Source organism: Mesoplodon mirus (assembly GCF_964341445.2).
Source record: "Mesoplodon mirus genome assembly, chromosome: 1".
In the NCBI taxonomy this organism is placed as follows: Eukaryota; Metazoa; Chordata; class Mammalia; order Artiodactyla; family Ziphiidae; genus Mesoplodon; species Mesoplodon mirus.
Window position 1 is genome coordinate 76,735,246 of NC_138976.1, and position 17,961 is coordinate 76,753,206.

At 43.5% G+C, this 17,961-nt stretch overlaps 1 protein-coding gene and 1 long non-coding RNA gene across 4 annotated transcripts in view; one reads left to right on the top strand and one right to left on the bottom strand.

Annotated features, from left to right (window-relative positions):
* The window catches only part of LOC309799498, a 110,077-nt gene extending 109,311 nt beyond the window's left edge, over positions 1-766 (bottom strand). Inside the window, exon 1 of the long non-coding RNA XR_014293291.1 lies at positions 321-766. This is a non-coding gene — a long non-coding RNA (uncharacterized lncRNA). The remainder of the gene's footprint in view (positions 1-320) is intronic.
* The window catches only part of TJP2 (tight junction protein 2), a 134,453-nt gene that overhangs the window by 340 nt on the left and 116,152 nt on the right, over positions 1-17,961 (top strand). The window lies entirely within an intron of this gene.

Below are 17,961 nucleotides of genomic sequence, written 5' to 3' on the forward strand. Positions count from 1 at the left end.
TCTCCCTCCGGTCCCGACTCTGGCGGGGGAGGGCTTTGGGGGCTGCGGCGGGGCGCTTGCGCCCTCGTCCTTCATGGGAGCGGAGGTGGGGGGCAGCGTGAGTAAATGCTCTGTCACCCCATGCCCCTGTGGATTCGGGCTGGACTTTATTGGGCATTGATTATTTCCCCTTTCTGGGGATGCTTAACTGACTTTTGCCTCCCCATACCCCCCTCCGGGATGACAGTCACGGGGTTTCTCTTGGGGACTCATCTGGAAGTGGGTTTGGGCGCGCAGTTGGGGCAGCTACAGGTGACTGGGAGCCACCTTCTTTTTCCTACCTGGCCTGGAGCCTTCCCCAAGGGATGGGAGCTGTTTCACTTTCTGTTGACCTTCTCTTGAACCAGATTCAAAGGGCCTCTGAGTTTCTGTTGGCGTAGTCAGCGTTTGCGGTATCTGGAGGGGGCAGGATCTGGTGCCTCGGATTTATGTGGGCCGAGGGAGGCGCTGGCTAGTTGAGAGCAGGTGGGCGCTGCCTGGGCTGCCGGCGGCGTCTCAGCCGCGGAGCCTGGAAAGTGCGCACACCTGAGAGCCCTGGAGATGCTTGTCAGCCCACGCAGCCCGGGAGCCGAAATCTGTGCTCCCAGCTCGGCGGAGTTTGGGGGAAGTTTTGGGGGTTTTTGTGTTTTTGTTTTTTTTCACTTTCTGACCCATTTGTAAGGAAGGGGCCGAGTTTGTTAACATCCTGGGTGTTGTCAGTCTTCAAGGGCTACATTGTGAGGTTCTTCTATAGGGAACTCAGTCAAAACTGAGTTGGACATCTTTATGTTGGATAAAGGCCACTGAATTCCAGGCATTCTTCGAGCTTGAGAAGGGTGTTTTCAAGACTGTTTTGAAGTCGGCTTGAGGGCTTTCTGCGAAACTGCCGCTGTCAATTATCGTTATCAGCTGCGGCTGCTTGCTAGTCCCGGAGGTGAGTGGGTTGTCTTAGAAGGCCTCCATTCAGTCAGGCCTTCTATCCAAGTTTCTCAACGCACTGTTACAAACTGTGGTTGTTAAGTCCTTAGCCAATTCTTCTGAAACACATGATCAACCCTCCGCGTTTCCCGGTGAGGGGACCTTGGTTTTAAAGGGTTAAATTGATAGGGGACTGTCTTTACATCAAGCGCGCTGGGGCCTTGCGGCTTTGAGTGAGATTCACGGTCCAGCAACAGCGGTATCACCTGGGGGCCTGTTAAAAACACAGGAGTTCAGACCTACCCAGAACTGCTCAATCAAGGTCCCCAGGGGACTCTTTGCATATTATGGCTTGAGAAGCACTGGCAGAGGGTTATGTTGGGGTGAAGTTTTTTGTCCAGTTTAAAGAAGTGATTTACATTTCCCTACATGTCCATCCAGTCCTACATTTGAACCTTCGTTTTGCCAGACCAGGACAAACACACTACAGCTTTATGGGTCACAGCACCTCCACCGCAGGTGGCAGCCTCCTTAAGCCTGTGGGTTTTTTGTTTCTAGGTACTTTTATTCTTTCATCGTTATTATTGGGATAAAATACACACAACATAAAATTTGTCATTTTAACCATTTTTTTCTTTTTTTCCTGCCCCTCTAGGCGTCTTGTGGGATCTTATTTCCCCCACCAGGGATTGAACCCAGGCCCTCAGTAATAAAAGCGCAGAGTCCTAACCACTTTTTTTTTTTTTTTTTTTTGCGGTACGCGGGCCTCTCACTGTTGTGGCCTCTCCCGTTGCGGAGCACAGGCTCCGGACACGCAGGCTCAGCATCCATGGGTCATGGGCCCAGCCGCTCCGCGGCATGTGGGATCCTCCTGGACCGGGGCACGAACCCGTGTCCCCTGCATCGGCAGGCGGACTCTCAACCACTGCACCACCAGGGAAGCCCTAACCACCATTTTTAAGAGTACAATTCAGTGGCGTTAAGTACGGTCACAGTGTTGTGCAACCATCACCACTATCCTTTTCCAGAACTTTTTCATCGTCCCAAACAGAAACTCTGTACCCATTAAAAGAATACCCTATTCCCAGCTCCTGAGCTTCCGGATACTGTTAATGACATTTTCTGTAGGGTACAGAAAAGGTTGAACAGGAATGTAAAGTAAAAGTAAAATCATCTTCTCAGAATATGAATAAACGTTTGGAAATTCCTGGGTCACTGGCCTGGTGGACTTGGCATTTTAATTCCAGATTCTTAAAGTGCATGTGCTTTCTTTTAATGGAGACAACCTGAAACTATGAGGGCTTCCTCTTTGGTTTGGTTGGAAAGGAATGGAACTACCCAGGGCTCAAACTGCACTAATTGACTAGGTGCAGATGACTGATAAAATCTCTGTGCTTCTTTTAACTGGCTTTATTTTAGGGGTCGTGTTTACATTGAGTTTAGCATTTTGTTTTTGTTTTTTAGTGCTGATCCAAACTCATTGTTGAAAGTAGTTGAAAGAAGCTTAAGAAAAAGTGTTGTTGCTTGCGTATATATAGGAGGAAGTCAGAAAGATTTGAAATAATTTTCTAAAAGACCCCAAACTATTGTGTTACTGCTTTAATGTTAAGTGAGTCTAATGGTCCAAGAACATTATTTCTGGTTGTAAAAATGTTTGTATAATTTAGAAAAGCTTTGTTGTTGTTGTTTCAATTGAAATATAGTTGATTTATAGTTGATTAATTTCATGTGTACAGCAAAGTGATTCACTTACACACATATGTATATTCTTAAGATTCTTTCCCATTATAGGTTATTACAAGACATTGAATACAGTTCACTGTGCCATACAGTAGGTCTTTGTTGTTTATTTATTTTGTAGATAGTAGTGTGTATCTGTTAATCCCAAACTCCTAATTTATAGAAAGCTTTGTAATACTGAAAGTAATCTGCTTGCATCTGCTCAAAATTATCCAGGTTGTGGTTTGAGGACATGCTTTTCAGTGAGAACAGAAATGTGAATTGGCAAGCTAATAAAAATGGTTTCATTCATGATCTAACAAAGGCATTGTTATAGATCAAGAATGTGGTTCAGAATACGTAAATGATCAGAGATATTGGGAAGATTTAATAAGTAGCTGAATAGTGGCAGATCCTTAAAATTCTTCCCAAATTCTTTTTTCTCTAAGACCCTTGACTTTTCTTGTCTTAAGACTTTCATTAGAATGAGGCTATCACCTTGTAGCAAGGAACTTAGAGCTCCCTTTGATTAAAAAGTCCCTTTGAAATGATGAATGAAGATAATTCAGATAGGCAAGATTTGGCAGAAAATTCTCCTTTTTCAGGAGATTCTTGCAGTCACAGAATTTCAGAATGTTATTATTTTTTAATTATGGTAAGGCAAAGAGAAAATGTTTCCCCTCCTCCACTATGTTCTCTTGGAAATAGCAATATAGTTCAATGGTTTATTTGGTGAACAAATGCTATTTTGTAGTCCACACAGGAGAAAAAATTCCTAGAAAGTGTTCGGTGAATGGATTTATCAGTAATTCAGTGATGCCTGGAGAATCACTTGGGGAGTTTAGTAAAAATGGAACCTCTCCAACTACTCCAGACCTCTGAGACTCCCTGCATTGGAATCTGTAGGTTTAATAACACCTTGGGTGATTCCAATATATAATTAGGTTTGGGAGTCACACACACATGCAAACTAAGATTGAGAAATTAATCTGAAAGTACAAGAGAACACAATTTTATATTAAACATGAAATAAAATTAATGATGAATTCTTCCTTAAAATTAGGTAGTCATTGTTTCAGTTTGGCAACTTGAATAAACACTTTTTGATGTTGGTCTTCATTCTTGAGATCTGAGGTTCAGAATCCTGAATGTCCAGAAAAACCCACTGGTCTCCCTAAGGTATCAAGGTATTAGATTATTTGATCCAGCATCAATGAACTTTTGTCGAGTGCCCATTTTGAATTGGGCATTTTCATATATATTCTCAATAAATCTTTACAATGACTTTGAGAGAGGTGTTTCTTTTTTTTATAATATTACAGATGAGAAGACTGAAGCCAACCTGGGTCTTCCTACTCTAGAATATGGTCCTTTTCATGGTCCTTCCATGTAGAATTATAAATCCCTGCCTACTAACTCCCTTTCACCTCCAAGAAACTATGTATTCATTAATTCTTTTTTTAAAAAAATAAATTTATTTATTTATTTATGGCTGTGTTGGGTCCTCAGTGTTGTGCGCGGGCTTCTCATTGTGGCTTCTCTTGTTGCGGAGCCCCGGGCTCTAGGCGCGCAGGCTCAGTAGTTGTGGTACATGGGCTTAATTGCTCCGCGGCATGTGGGAATCTTCCCAGACCAGGGATTGAACCCGTGTCACCTGCATTGGCAATGCGGATTCTTAACCACTGCGCCACCAGGGAAGCCCTCATTAATTTTTCATTCAAATCTTTTGGAACATCAGGTACTAGCTGCTCTAGGCTTTGAAGCAAATAAAAAATGAGCCCAAACTGAAATAAATTCCAAAAGAGCAAAGGAGTCAACAGCAAAGTGTTCTTTCCATGGTACCACAAGACCTCTGATGAGTGATCAGTTAGACTGTACGTGTCTTGAACGTAGCATTAGCATAGCTAGTCCAGCTCCCAGGAAAAGCAAGTCTTGGGCATTCTCCTTACTGACACCGGTCAGCAGTACCATCTCTGCATATCAACCTGATGGTATTTACGAGGCACCCCAACATGCTACACAGTGTGGAAGAAAGGGCACAGAATTCAGGTGTAAAAGAACTGATATTTACCCTGACCAGCTGACTGAGCGGGGATAAACCTCATAAACTCGGAGCCACCGTGTCCCTAAATGTAAAATTAGGGAAATAATTATCTCCCTCTAAGATTATAGTAAGGACTCAAAAAGACCTTTTTTATAAAAATGCTTCTGTAAACTGTAAAATAATAAAAATGTCTTACCTTCATTTGGGAGAAATTTACAATGCAAAGGAGACAGAAGAAGCCACACATCTGAGGTACCTCACACATTTTACTTAACTGAGTTTGTTTGTAATTCTCTTCTAGCTTCTAGGCCGTTCTTTAAAAAACAGTTTTATTGAGATGTAATTCACGTGCCATACGATTCACCTATAAAGTGTGCAATTCATTGATTTTGAGTATATTCACAGAGTTGTGCAACCATCACCAGAATAAATTTCAGGACCTTTTTGTTGCCCTAAAAAGAACACCACCCCTTCATGAAGCCCTTATGCCCCTTAGCTGGCACCGTCTAATCCCCTACTTCCCCCACCTTAAGCAACCACTAATCTACTTTCTGTCTATAGATTTGCCTATTCTGGATATTTGATATAAATGGAATTATACAATATGTGGTCCTGTATTTCTGGCTTCTTTCATTTAGCATAATGTTTTCAAGGTTTATCTACATTGCAGCATGTTTCAGAGCTTTCTTTTTATTGCCAAACAGTGTTCCATTGTGTTTATCACATTTTGTTTATCCGTTCATCTGTTGAGGGACATTTGGGTTGTTTCTACTTTTTGCCTGTTATGAATAATACTGCTGTGAACATTCATGTTTTTATGTGGACATATGTTTTCATTTCTTTGGGGTACATACCTACAAGTGAAAAACATATCTAACTATATTTAACATTTTCAGGAACTACCAGACTTTTCCAGAGTAGGTGCACCAGTTTACTGTCTCAGCAGCCATGTGTGAGAGTTTCAATTTCTCCACATCCTCATCAGTCTTTTTATTTTAGCCATCCTAGTTAGTGTGAAGTAGTTTTTTGGTTTTTGTTTTTTGTTTTGTTTTGGTGTGAAGTAGTTTAAATTCACACTCCTCTGATGCCTTACGATGTTAAACATTTTTTCATGAGCTTATTTATTAAGCCATTCTTTCCTGACCTTTTTTTAAATCCCCTTCTAGGGGAACACTAGATAGAGGAAGAGGAAAATCAATTTTGAATAAATTCCCTAGTTTCAATGGTTTAGAAAAATACTAAAAATGTAAACGGAGCCCTTTGCTCTTTTAAAATTTATTTTGGTTTTGGCTCATCTTTTTATTTGCCTTGAGGCCTAGTACATGTAGTACCTGATGTTCCAAAGGATTTGAGTGAAGAATTAATATGTAGATTCTTGGAGGTGATGGGGAGTAAGTAGGCAGGGACTTACTATTCTATACGCTGATTTAATGCCCACTAAAAAATCATGCACCTCTCAAATGTTAATACACCAAAAAATATGCTTATGCTGATGGTGGACATTTTATTATTTGTTTGTTTGACTGCACAGGGTCTTAGTTGTGGCACACGGGATCTTCATTGCTCCGTGCGGGATCTTTTAGTTGTGGCATGTGAACACTTAGTTGCGGCATGTGGGACCTAGTTCCCTGACCAGGGATCGAACCCGGGTCCCCTGCATTGGGAGTGCAGAGTCTTAGCCACCTGACCACGAGGGAAGTCCTGATGGTGGATAGTTTAAACACTTGAACGAAAATATTGTTTGATATTTTGTTGGTTAACATCTGTCCATTCTACTTATTAAAATATGTAAGAATATACTTTACAAATCATATTAATAAATTGTTGATATTTTTTATTAGGGTACTCTTGATTTTATTTTCAAGTACTCCCAACAGGAGGGTAGGCTGATGGACATTTTGGTGTGAGTTTGTACATTTTTGTTCTTTCCCAAGCTGCATGGCAGTGTTTTTTCTCTATAGCCGTATGGAGAATCATCTTCATGTCCTACAGTTACAAATCCATCCTGAATTTTAAAAATACCTGTTGGCATCTTAGAGGCCCACTCTATTGAACTTGGGTTGTGCTGTTTGGATCTTGTATTACTGGCAAATGTAGGGAGCAGTAAGAGAAACAGAGAAATCATCTGGATTTAGAAAACGAAAATTACTTCCATTTGAAAATTAAGACAGCCTTAGAATAAGCAAATGGAAGTGTGTGGTTCAGTGGTCCTAACACATTGGGCTGTGTCTGAATCACCTAGAAGCTTGTTAAGACACACATTACTGACCCCCTGAGTTTGGTTTCTGAGTCAGTCAGTCTGGGGTGGGGGCCCGAGAAACTGCATCTCTAGCAAGTACCCAGGTGATGCTGATGCTGCTGGTCTGGGGGCCTCACTTAGAGAACCAGTGGATTGGAGGCATTTGGAAGTGTAGGACCGGGGAGCAAGAGTGAGGGAGGGGACGAGGCTAGAGGTGAGCTCACGTGTCCTGTGTATACAGGAGCTTAGTAGAGCTGAGGAAGTAGATATGACCCAGGCTGGGCTGGGAACTGGGACACAGGGATTCTGTGGGGAGGGGTGGCTGGAAGAGAAGCCTCTGAGATGGGGGAGAGATGGGGAGAGAGTTCCGAGGAGACAAAGGCCAGTGAGGCCCCCCAGCTCCATGTAAACAGGGGACTGAGGACACGCCTTTTCACCACTTCTAGGAAGGCCAGCGTTACCAGGTAGTGGGATGGGCTGCTTGGGCACAGGGCCAAGTGTGGACTTGCCTTCATAAGATAAGGGGTCCCTTTAGTCCTTCAGGCCACGGTCCTGGAGTCGTGACTGGCCCTCTCCGTCTTGCCTGTTTACCGTGAATCATAGTCAACCTAGAACCCGAGGAGCTTTGTAAGCCAGAGCAGGAGTCCTTTGTGCAAGTAGTGGCCATCGAGTTTTAGTTTTCTTCCTTTCACACCTTTGCCTGCTCAGCTTAATGGCTTAAAAAAATCTGTGCTACCAGGTGTCTAGTCTCCTTAGCATAACTTGGCATAAGCCTATTCTGAGGGTGGGTGCTGACCGTCCATGCTGTGAAGGTCAGAAGGTTTGCTACAGAAAGGAAATCCAGGAAGGGCAGTGGCCCACTGCTATTGGGTCCTGTGAAGTTGAGCTGTGTCCCACCCTCCCTGCAGTTTCACAGACGTGAGACAAACATCTCCTAATTTTATTTCACATTTTTCTGAAAGGAATCCTCATCGTACCTGAGGATAGAAAGCACTTCTCTTGGGCTTTGGAACAAGGCCCAAACCTGCCCTGCAGTGTTCTGTGTTACCATCTGGGGGCACCTGCCGTCAGCAGAGGGAGAGGGTTTAGTATCAGTGGGTGTTATCCGTGCCGGGCTCTGCCTGTGACTTGCTGCTGAGCTCAGGAGCTGAGTAGCCACCGCCTACTTTAGACTCACCTTTGTGTCCTCCATCCCACTCAGCCAGTTGCACAATTCTACATGCCTGTGGGCCCAGGGTGTGCAATTCCTCTGGTAATGGTCAGAACTGGACAGGAAGTATTTCTCAGTCCTGCTTCTGGGAGAGATTGTGTCTCAGGACACTTAAGGTCATCTCCAGTTTCAGTGATTCACTAGGAACACTTAAGGTCACCTCCAGTTTCAATGATTCACTAGGAAGACTCACAGGCTTAGCATACAGTCATAGCCACCTCTATGATTGCAGTGAAAGAGCACAAAGCAAAGCCAGCAAATGGCAAACGTACACGATCAAAATCTGAGAAAACCAGGTGCAAGCTTCCAAGTATCTTCTCCCAGTAGAGTTACGCAGGACAGGCTTAATTCCAATAGACCACGTGTGTGAAATGTTGCCAGCCAGGGAAGTTCATTAAAGACTCAGTACCCAGGGTATTTTTTCTGGGGACTTATTATGTTGGCATCCTCTGCAAAGCATGTACCAAAAGTTCAGACTCCCAGAAGGAAAGTAGATGTTTAGCCTAAACCGCATTATTTGTGTGAATAGTTGAGGGACAGTGAACAACTCTAATCAGTCCTGAGAATGGTGGAAGATTCCTCAAATCCAAGCTCCCTGACATGCCTGTGTCAGGTCTGGCACTATACTGGCAAATTTAAAAATTTTATCTTATGCATATGTGTGTGTGTGTGTGTGTGTGTGTTATGTAATTCATATATATGTATATGATTTCTTGTATAATTACTTTAGACAGTATTTTATCCCCATTTTGCCGATGAGTAAAGTGAAGTTATAAGACACTAATAATGATAGCTAAATCAGGCTGAATTTGACTCTCTGGTCAATATTTTCTAGCCCCCCATTCAAGGGCCAGTCTTGTAAGCAGGCCTCTCAAAGGATGTTAACGCTTTTGTGCACAGATGGGGATGAGGATGGAAAGCAAGGACGGTGGCAGAAGCTCTTGCACTTGGCGGAGGGGTCCGTCCATGCAGCTTCAGAGGCTGGTTCTGTAGGAGTTTTTCTCCCTTTGACCAAAGCGGCAGAGGGTGGAAGTGAACTTGGGTTTTGCACTCAGATCTTGGCTTTAGGATGATAATGGGGACTCCTTCACTTCAGGGACAGAGAAGGGTGAGAGGGCACATTGGCAAAGAGTTCAAAGCCCTGTTCATTCATGTGTTCATTCATTCTCAGCATGCCCCATTGATGCCATACTCTGCCAGGCCCTGTGGCAGCTGCTAGGGGTACAAAGTCTCTGCTGTCATGGGATCCTAGAGGGAGACCAATCAGTAAAGGGGCAATTCCATTTCATTATGATGGGGACATACCAAGGGCCCCAGGGCACCTACCCAGGCTTAGTGGGTGTCAGAAAGTATGAATTTTGTAATCAGACCAACCTGGGTAGGAATCCCACCTCCACTACTTCTTACCAGTGTGGCCCCGGGAAAGTTAACCTACGCATTTGGTGCCTGAGTTTCTTCATCTGAAAACAGGGAGAATTTCCATCCACCTCTTAAGGTCCTTGTGAGAATTAAACAAGGTAATGCCTGTGGGGAGGCTTATCTCGGTGGCTGGCACAGAGGACATGTTCACCATGTAATGGTTCAGCCACATCTAGGCAAGGGGAAGGGTGTGTTAGCAGGAGGGGGTGGCATCTGCCCTACCTGCTGTGTGCAGAGCCTAAGGTCAGAAGGCATCCCTAACCCTGAGCTCACAGGTACACCACAGGCTTCCTTCCTGCCAGCTCATCCTACTAACCGATCTGAGAACATTCTTCGCTGTTTTGCTTTTCTGGCTCTTGGGGATATTTTTCCCTCTGCCTGGGATGCCTCAGCTCCTTTTGTCCGCCTCAGGAATGCCTACTCATATTATTAAGACCTAACTCAAGTACATTTTCTGTGAAGACTTTCCCAAGCCAAGCCCCTTGGACAGGGTTGTCCCCTCTCTCCTTTGTCCCATCCCTGTTCCATGGTCACTTGCCTCCCTACTGCAGCGTGCTGGGTTGCAGTTACTTGTTGCTCCATTCGACTGCATGGCTCTGCAGGGCGAGGACAGTTTCGTATTACTTGTATGTACATCCATCAGAGTGTTGGATAGGGAGCAGCTCAGTGGTTGTCCCAGGAGTGAATGAATGAATGGAGTATCGGGTTGGACTTAGGAAACCCAACAGGAAATGGATACAATGTCAGCCAAATAGGTATCTGCCTTCACAGCAGAGCTTACAGTCTAGTGGGGGAGATAGTACACAGGTATAATTAGAGAAGCGACACAAGGGAAAGAGTCTGGCCCAGCAGCAGGTGCAAGGGGAGCGGGAACAGAGAGAAAGGGGCGGTCCAAACGTTGATGCCATGGGCAGTGTGAGGTTATCTTCTGGATATCTTCTGGAGCATGGGTGGCGTTGGAGGCCGGAAGGACTGGCCAGCAGGGAGCCACCCCAGGAGAGTCCTCCCGATGGGGATGGAGAGGAGGATCTAGGATACCAGCACCTCAGCTGCCAAAGGGCAGGAGATCTAAGTGGACAGTTGGAAGGTTGAAGTAGTCCACTTGGGAGCATGGAAAACTGGGGTTGAGGAACGCAGGGTTGATTGAGAAAGTGGCACCCGGTGAGCTGAACAACCTGTGGGCTGGATTTCCAACCTTATTCTGCTCAGGCTTCCATAACAAATTACTGCAGCCTGGGGGGCTTAAACAATAGACATTTATTTCTCACATTTCTGGCAGCTGGAAGTCTGAGATCGGGGTGCCAGCATGGTCCGGTTCTGGGTGAGGGTTGTCTTCCTAGCTTGAAAAAGGCAACCTTCTCACTGTGTGCTCACATGGCCTTTCTTAAGTGCATGTGTGTGGAGAGAGAGCCATCTCTTTCCATCTGCTTATGAGGGCGCTTATCCCATCATGAGGATCCTACCTTCATGACGTAACCTAAGCCTAATTTACCTCCCAACACCCCACCTCCGATTACCATCATGCTAGGGATTAGGGCTTCGACTGATGCATTTTGGGAGGACAGAAACATTTAGTCCATCATAACCTGGACCAATAAATATTTGCTGAGTAAATAATAATCATGGCTAGCACTTAGATAGCACCTCAGATGGTTAAGGCCCCAAGTATATTGCATATACTTATTCAATTTAACTTTCACACAACTTTAATAGGTAGGTGCCATTTTTATCCCCTATATACAGATGAGGAATCTGAGGCCCTGGAGAGGTATAGAGGCTTGACCGGGTCACACAGCTCATTAAATGTGAAGCTGGGATTCAAACCCAGGCAGTCTGGTTCTAGAGAGCAGGGTTTTAACCATTATACCCTATTGCCTCTTAGGAAGTAAACCCTAATATTATTGGGTATCTATCATACGCTGATTCCTGAGAGAGGAGAGATGCTGCAGATACAAGGTTGAGTACGACATCAGATCTACCTTCTAGGCCATCATAGAATGCTGAGAGAGACAGAGCTGTGATTTTTGAAGTCAACTGAAATATACTGAGGCCAACAAGGAACTTTGTTTCACCTTTCTTTTGTAACTGTGGTACATAGAACCATTGGCAGAGGCAAGTGTTTTGCTATTTCAGATGTATCTGGTAGCTGAAGTGCTCACAAAATTATATATATTGTTTAGGGAATAGTGGGCTGACTCATCAAATTAAAACTGACTATTTTTACTAGAGTTTCTAAAGTACTGATAATAATTAAATGATGATAACACATATCCTAAAATATATAATACTATCAAGATACAATTTGAGAAAAAGTAGAACCACTTATATGAAAAAGTTTGTTTAACTAAAAATAAATATAGATAATTTAGAAATATTTTACAGGAAAATTTAAAACAAAATGACTTTAAAAACCTTGTGGTGTTTCAGGATCTTGACCATTAGGGAAGCTCATGTATATGTGGAAGCTCAGTAAACCCAGGAGGTAACTAACTCACTTTTATTGTCTGGATGGGGGTGTGCAGGGGAAAACCCAGCCCATGAGGAGGAGGAGGAGGACAGTGACCCCTAGGTGGGAAGCCAGCTTGGTGATGGTTGTGGAGAAGCAGAGCTTCCTGGAGAAGGAGAAGGAAGGGGATGTCTTCTTGCCACAAACTCCACATTTGGATCCACTGGAAATAGCAGATTTGGGAAAGGGGAGGTGAGGGAAGAGGAAAGGCTGCAGCCAAGAGGGGGTTAGAGGGTAGGGGTGAGATATCCTTCTGTCTCAGAGGAAGCAGCACTTCTGCTAGGGATCAGGAAGCAGATGTTCTGTCTGAATCCTCAGTTGCATGGAGGTCCACTCAAGAAGGCACTAGAACAGAGTAGGAAAGAGTCAGACCTGGGCTTGAATATCGACTCTGCCACATAGGAGCCGTGTGATCTAGGGCAGGTTTCTCAACTCTAAGCCTTAGTTTTCTCTTTGTAAGAGGGAGTCAATAATATGGGCTTCTCCCTGAATTGCTGTGGTTCAAGTTTCATGGCTCTTACGGTTATTTTTTTGTCTCAAGTCTGCACCCTTCTGTCTTGAGGGGAGGGGGTTTTGTCTAGCCTCGCACACTCAGCCAATGATCATAAGCTCCTTTTGAAGGAATAGAATTTGGCTTGAGAAGAACACGGGGTCACTGCAGCTTTTCTTCAAGGTCTCCAGCACCTCACCGTCACAGCTCAGCCTGTTGTTTGCTTCAGACCTTTCCTCCTCTGGCTCTGCCTCAACAGGCAATATCCCAACAGGCTGCATTTCTTTCTTGTGAAGGAGTCACATCATCTCCTTTCCTCTCTGCTGAAGTTTTGGGGCTGCACTTTCACTCGAGGCTTGTTCAATCTGACATCAATAAGATGACCTGTTGAGTCTGCTTTTCTGTTCTCTTCTTCTGCAACATTGGTGTAAATAGATTTTTCTCTCCATCTTGGGTGGTGAGATGCATGCTTGGTTTTGGAACATTAGTCAGTTTCCTCCTGGATCTTCATGCCCGGTCATCAGCATTATTGCCATCCCCTGTTTCCAATTTATTACCCTGTTCTCTTCTCCAAGAGAAGCTAATTTTTAAAAAATTTTTTATCGAGATATAGTTGATTTACAATATTGTGTTATTTATATATACATGTATGTATGTATATATACTTTTAAAGATTCTTTTCCATTATAGGTTATTATAAGATACTGAGTATAGTTCCCTGTGCTATACAGTAGGTCCTTGTTTTTTATCTATTTTATGTACTTTATGGTAGTGTAAATATGTTAATCCCAAACTCCTAATTTATCCCTCTCCTCCCCCCACTCCCACTTCCCCTTTGGTAACCATAAGTTTGTTTTCTGTGTCTGTGAGGGGAAGCTGATCTTGAGTCATCAGTCCCACCAGACACTTGATCTAACTCCCCACACAAGCCCTAGAGTGCCATCTGGAGACCCCAAGTCTTTCTCAGTTGCTCGTAATAGTTTTATATGGGATTTAACTTCTTCCTCTTTTATTTTATTGGATTCAGCTTCCAGAGAACAGATCCTTCTCACAGTATCAGACATTGGCTCATCTTGAACATGACGCATTTTCTTTTCCCAGCTGATTTGCTATAAAGCATATATGCTGGATCAAATCACAGGCTGGACATGTCCAGGCAACTTGCTTCTTCTGGGCTTTTATCTTTTTCATCTCACTTGATGAGGGCTTTCCTTTTTTTTTTTTTTTTTTTTCCAAGTTTAGGTAGCATTATGGATTGAATTGTATCCCCCTCACCCAAATTCATATGTTGAAGTCCTAACCCCAGTACTTCAGAATGTGACCTTAGTTGGAAATAAGGTCTTAACAGAAGTAATCAAATAAAAAAATTGAGTTCATTAGGGTGGGCCCTAATCTGGTATCACTTGTGTCCTTATAGGAAGAGGAAATTTGGACACAGACACGTCCAGAGTGAAGATGATGTAAAGACATAGGGAGAAGGTGGCCATCTATAAGCCAAGTAGAGAGCCCTGCCTCATGGGCCTCAGAACTTTGATCTTGGACTTCCAGCCTCCAGAACTGTGAGATAATAGATTTCTGTTATTTATGGCACCAGTCTGTGGTACTTTGTTACGTCAGCCCTCGCAAACTAATACAGTCAGAATAAGAAATTCTGCCTGGAACCAAGAGAGATGTTAACACAGCAGCTGTCATGCACACTCCACCATCTCCCACTGATGTCCCAGGAGAGCGAGACAGGGGCTCACATCATCAGGTTCTTCTGCCTTGAACTCTGAAGTGTCTCCTGGGTTTGCCAAAAGTACAGCTTTGGGGCAGGATGAGGCTCCTCAGGGGGGGCCCGCACTGAGGCTCTGTGGCCAACTCGGCCACAACACTGTGATCACTAAACAGGCTCTGCCTGGAACCAAACCTGTGTCTGACACCCAGGAAGACCACCGCTGGGGTGGATTGGGGCGGAAGCCAAACCCACCAACACTGCCCCAGACTCCTTCTTAACCTTTAATTAATCTTCTCCTTCCATGGCCCAGAGGACCCACCCTATCCTCTGAACATTCCTAAACACATAATTTAAATTCATTGTGGTTCCACTATTTTTTTCTTTTTAAAAACTAATTAATTTATTTATTTTTGGCTGCATTGGGTCTTCGTTGCTGCGCACGGGCTTTCTCTAGTTGTAGCGAGTGGGGCTTACTCTTCATTGCGGTGAGCAGGCTTCTCACTGTGGTGGCTGCAGAGCATGGGCTGTAGGCGTGCAGGCTTCAGTAGTTGTGGCTTGCAGGCTCTAGAATGCAGCCTCAGTAGTTGTGGCGCACAGGCTTAGTTGCTCTGCGGTGGCATGTGGGATCTTCCCGTACCAGGGCTCGAACCCGCATCTCCTGCATTGGCAGGCGGATTCGTAACCACAGCACCACCAGGGAAGCCCTGTGGTTCCACTGTTGAGAGATTAAACAGAAAGTATTTGAGAGAGAGCAGAAGTAACCTAGCCAAGTGTAGGTGGTTCAACCAAGAAGAGCTTTCTGGAAAAAAATGAAGATATAACTAATTAGCAAGTAAAAGAAAATAACACACACACATGACATATATTTTATGCTGGACATTACATGTGCTAAGTGCTTTACAATTAAAAACTGATTTAGTTTTTTTTTTTTAATTTTCCCTGTTTCTTTCTTTTTTTTCCCCTCCAGTTTTATTGAGATATAATTGACATACAGCACTGTATAAGTTTAATGTATACAGCATAATGATTTGACTTACATACATCATGAAATGATTATCATAAGTTTAATGAACATCTGTCATTTCATATAGATACAAAATTAAAGAAATAGAAAAAAAACCTTTTGTGATGAGCGCTTTTAGAATATACTCTCTTAACGACTTTCACATGTAACATACAGCAGTGTTAATTATATTTATCATGTTGTACGTTACATCCCTAGTACTTGTTTATCTTATAACTGGAAGTTTGACCTTTTGACCACCTTCATCCATTTCCCCCTCCCTCTACCCCCACCTCTGGTAACCACATATCTGATTTCTTTTCCTATGAGTTTGTTTGGTTTTTTGTTTTTGAAGTATAACTGACCTACAGTGCTATGCTAGCTCCTGGTATACAACATAGTGATTTGGTATTTCTGTACATTTCAAACTGATTACCACAGTATGTCTAATTATGATATGTCACCATACAAAGATATTACATAGTTATTAACTATGTTCCCCATACTGTACATTTCATACCCATGACTCATGTATTTTGCAACCTAAAGTATGTGCCTCTGATTTAGTTTTTAAAACAGCCCTATGAGGTCAGTGTTATTATTAGCCTCACTTTACAGATGATGAAATTGAGGCAAAGAAACATTAAGTGACTTATCCAAGGTCACACAGCTAGTTAGTGGTAGAGCTGGACTTCAGTCCTGGGCAGTGTCATGCCACAGTTCATGCTAAGGAGGTTGGGGGTGGGTGTCGGCAGGTGGGATGTGGGATTATGTGAACTACTTCTCTCTAGCCACTGGCCACAGATTGCTGGATCTCAACACTTCACACCTTGTGTAGTCCCTACCAAGTTCCAGAGACTCTCTCCCTTTCTGAAAGTTGTAGAGCAGAGGTGACTGATATCCCCTAACCCAGTGAATGGCCAAGCCCTTCGTGACTTAAACCAGCTCCTGTAAGTGTTCTCACTGCTGTGCACTGCCACTGCTCAGCTGCTCCCAGGCAAGAGAACTGCCCAAATCCTACGACTCTAGGTTCAGCGTAGAAATGTAACATGAACACAGTTCCTACCGACAGTAAGAAAGAGTGAATTTCCCTCACATAAGGAGTTGAAAGTTTTTTATTTCTTAGGAATGAGGGTACTTATAGAATTACTGTGTATTCAAGTTATTTGGGAGGTACAGTCAAGTGATTTTAATTTTGGCTTTTAATTATTCAGTAGCAGAGACTAAAAATTTGTGAAATATGGTAAGGGAGAACTTGCCCAGTTGGTGAGTACCACCTGAGCTGGGCCCCTTTCCTCTGCTCCCTATAGCAGGCCCGGAGACCCTACTTTCTCTTTTTGATGGTTTCCATCATTCACTTCAGCCCCTAGGTTCCTGTACCCTTCAGTCAGTCTCCCTATTTTCCCCACAAAATCACTCATCCTTGGGCTTTTCTGTAGCTGCAGGGGAGGGTCAGAAGTTGGTAAGTACTCCTTGTGCTTGCCTGCAAAGAAATGAGGATTAAGGAAGGTTTCTTACAGAGGTATTAGGAATGGAAAAAGAAGGACAGATGGGAGAGATGGAAGGAAGGGAGGGAGATGATATCCACTGACTACAAATACATCATCTCATTTATTATTTAAAGCCACCTCTGCACTGTGGTCTTCTTGCAGCTTTACAGATAAAGTTCAGAAGGGTCAAGTAACTTGTTCAAGGTCACATGGTATTAAACAGCAGAGGTGGGATTCAAATCAAGTCTTCCCATTTAAACTCAGCTCTGTTTCCCTGTGTCACGGGTTTGGTATGACTGGGCACCCCAGGAATGGGCGAGGATGGCTTCAAGGTCTCATGCCAGGAGAGCCAGGAGGAGGATGCTAGAAACAGGAAAAGGCAAGAAGCAACTGCTGCTGGGGGCTGGGCAGTGGGTTCCTTCAGGTAGATATTGGGTTGGGTGGGAGGACAGGGTTGAAAGGACAGATTTGGTGACATCCAGTTGAAGGTAATAGTATAAACCCAGTCGTGAGTGCATTTTGAGACTGGCTATGAAGAGAGAAGACTAGTATGAGGTGACCGGGGGTTGGCGGTGGGGAGAAATGGGGTGTGTGTTAAATCTAGGAGATCCGCAACTAATCTTGAACTCTTTGTAATTCTCTTACACCATGTAGTCTTTTTCTTACAATGCTCTGGTGGCTCATCTGAGTAGCAAACAGGTAAAGGTGTATTCTATATGTAGCTACTGGGGGCGGGGTGTGGGGATGAAATTATGCCTAAAGTCATATAATTTATCTTATGTGCAGTGGAGTTTAAAAAAAAACAAAACAAAACTGTTTCCCTGACTCTTCCACTTTTAGTTAAGGCTTTTTTCAACTCCCTGAAAAGCAGACCACACCCTGTATAACAGCCTGTTTGGGGCATTAGTTCATTTCCATTTTTATACTTCTAAAGCACAGGAACAGTTAGAATACCCCGTGAAGAAGGATGTCCACTGTTTTCCTCCCGCAGAAATAAGTAGAAATAATCAGTTCAAAGGGAAGGTCAGTCTTATCTGTGAATTTCTATATTCAATTTTGATTATTCAGAAAGAGAACTTGAGCATCCTGACTTAAACGTTTTTTGGATTATGTATATTTAACAATTTTTAAAAAATAAATAACTGATTTTTAAATCAGATAGTTGTAGTTATAAAGAATTTCTAGAAC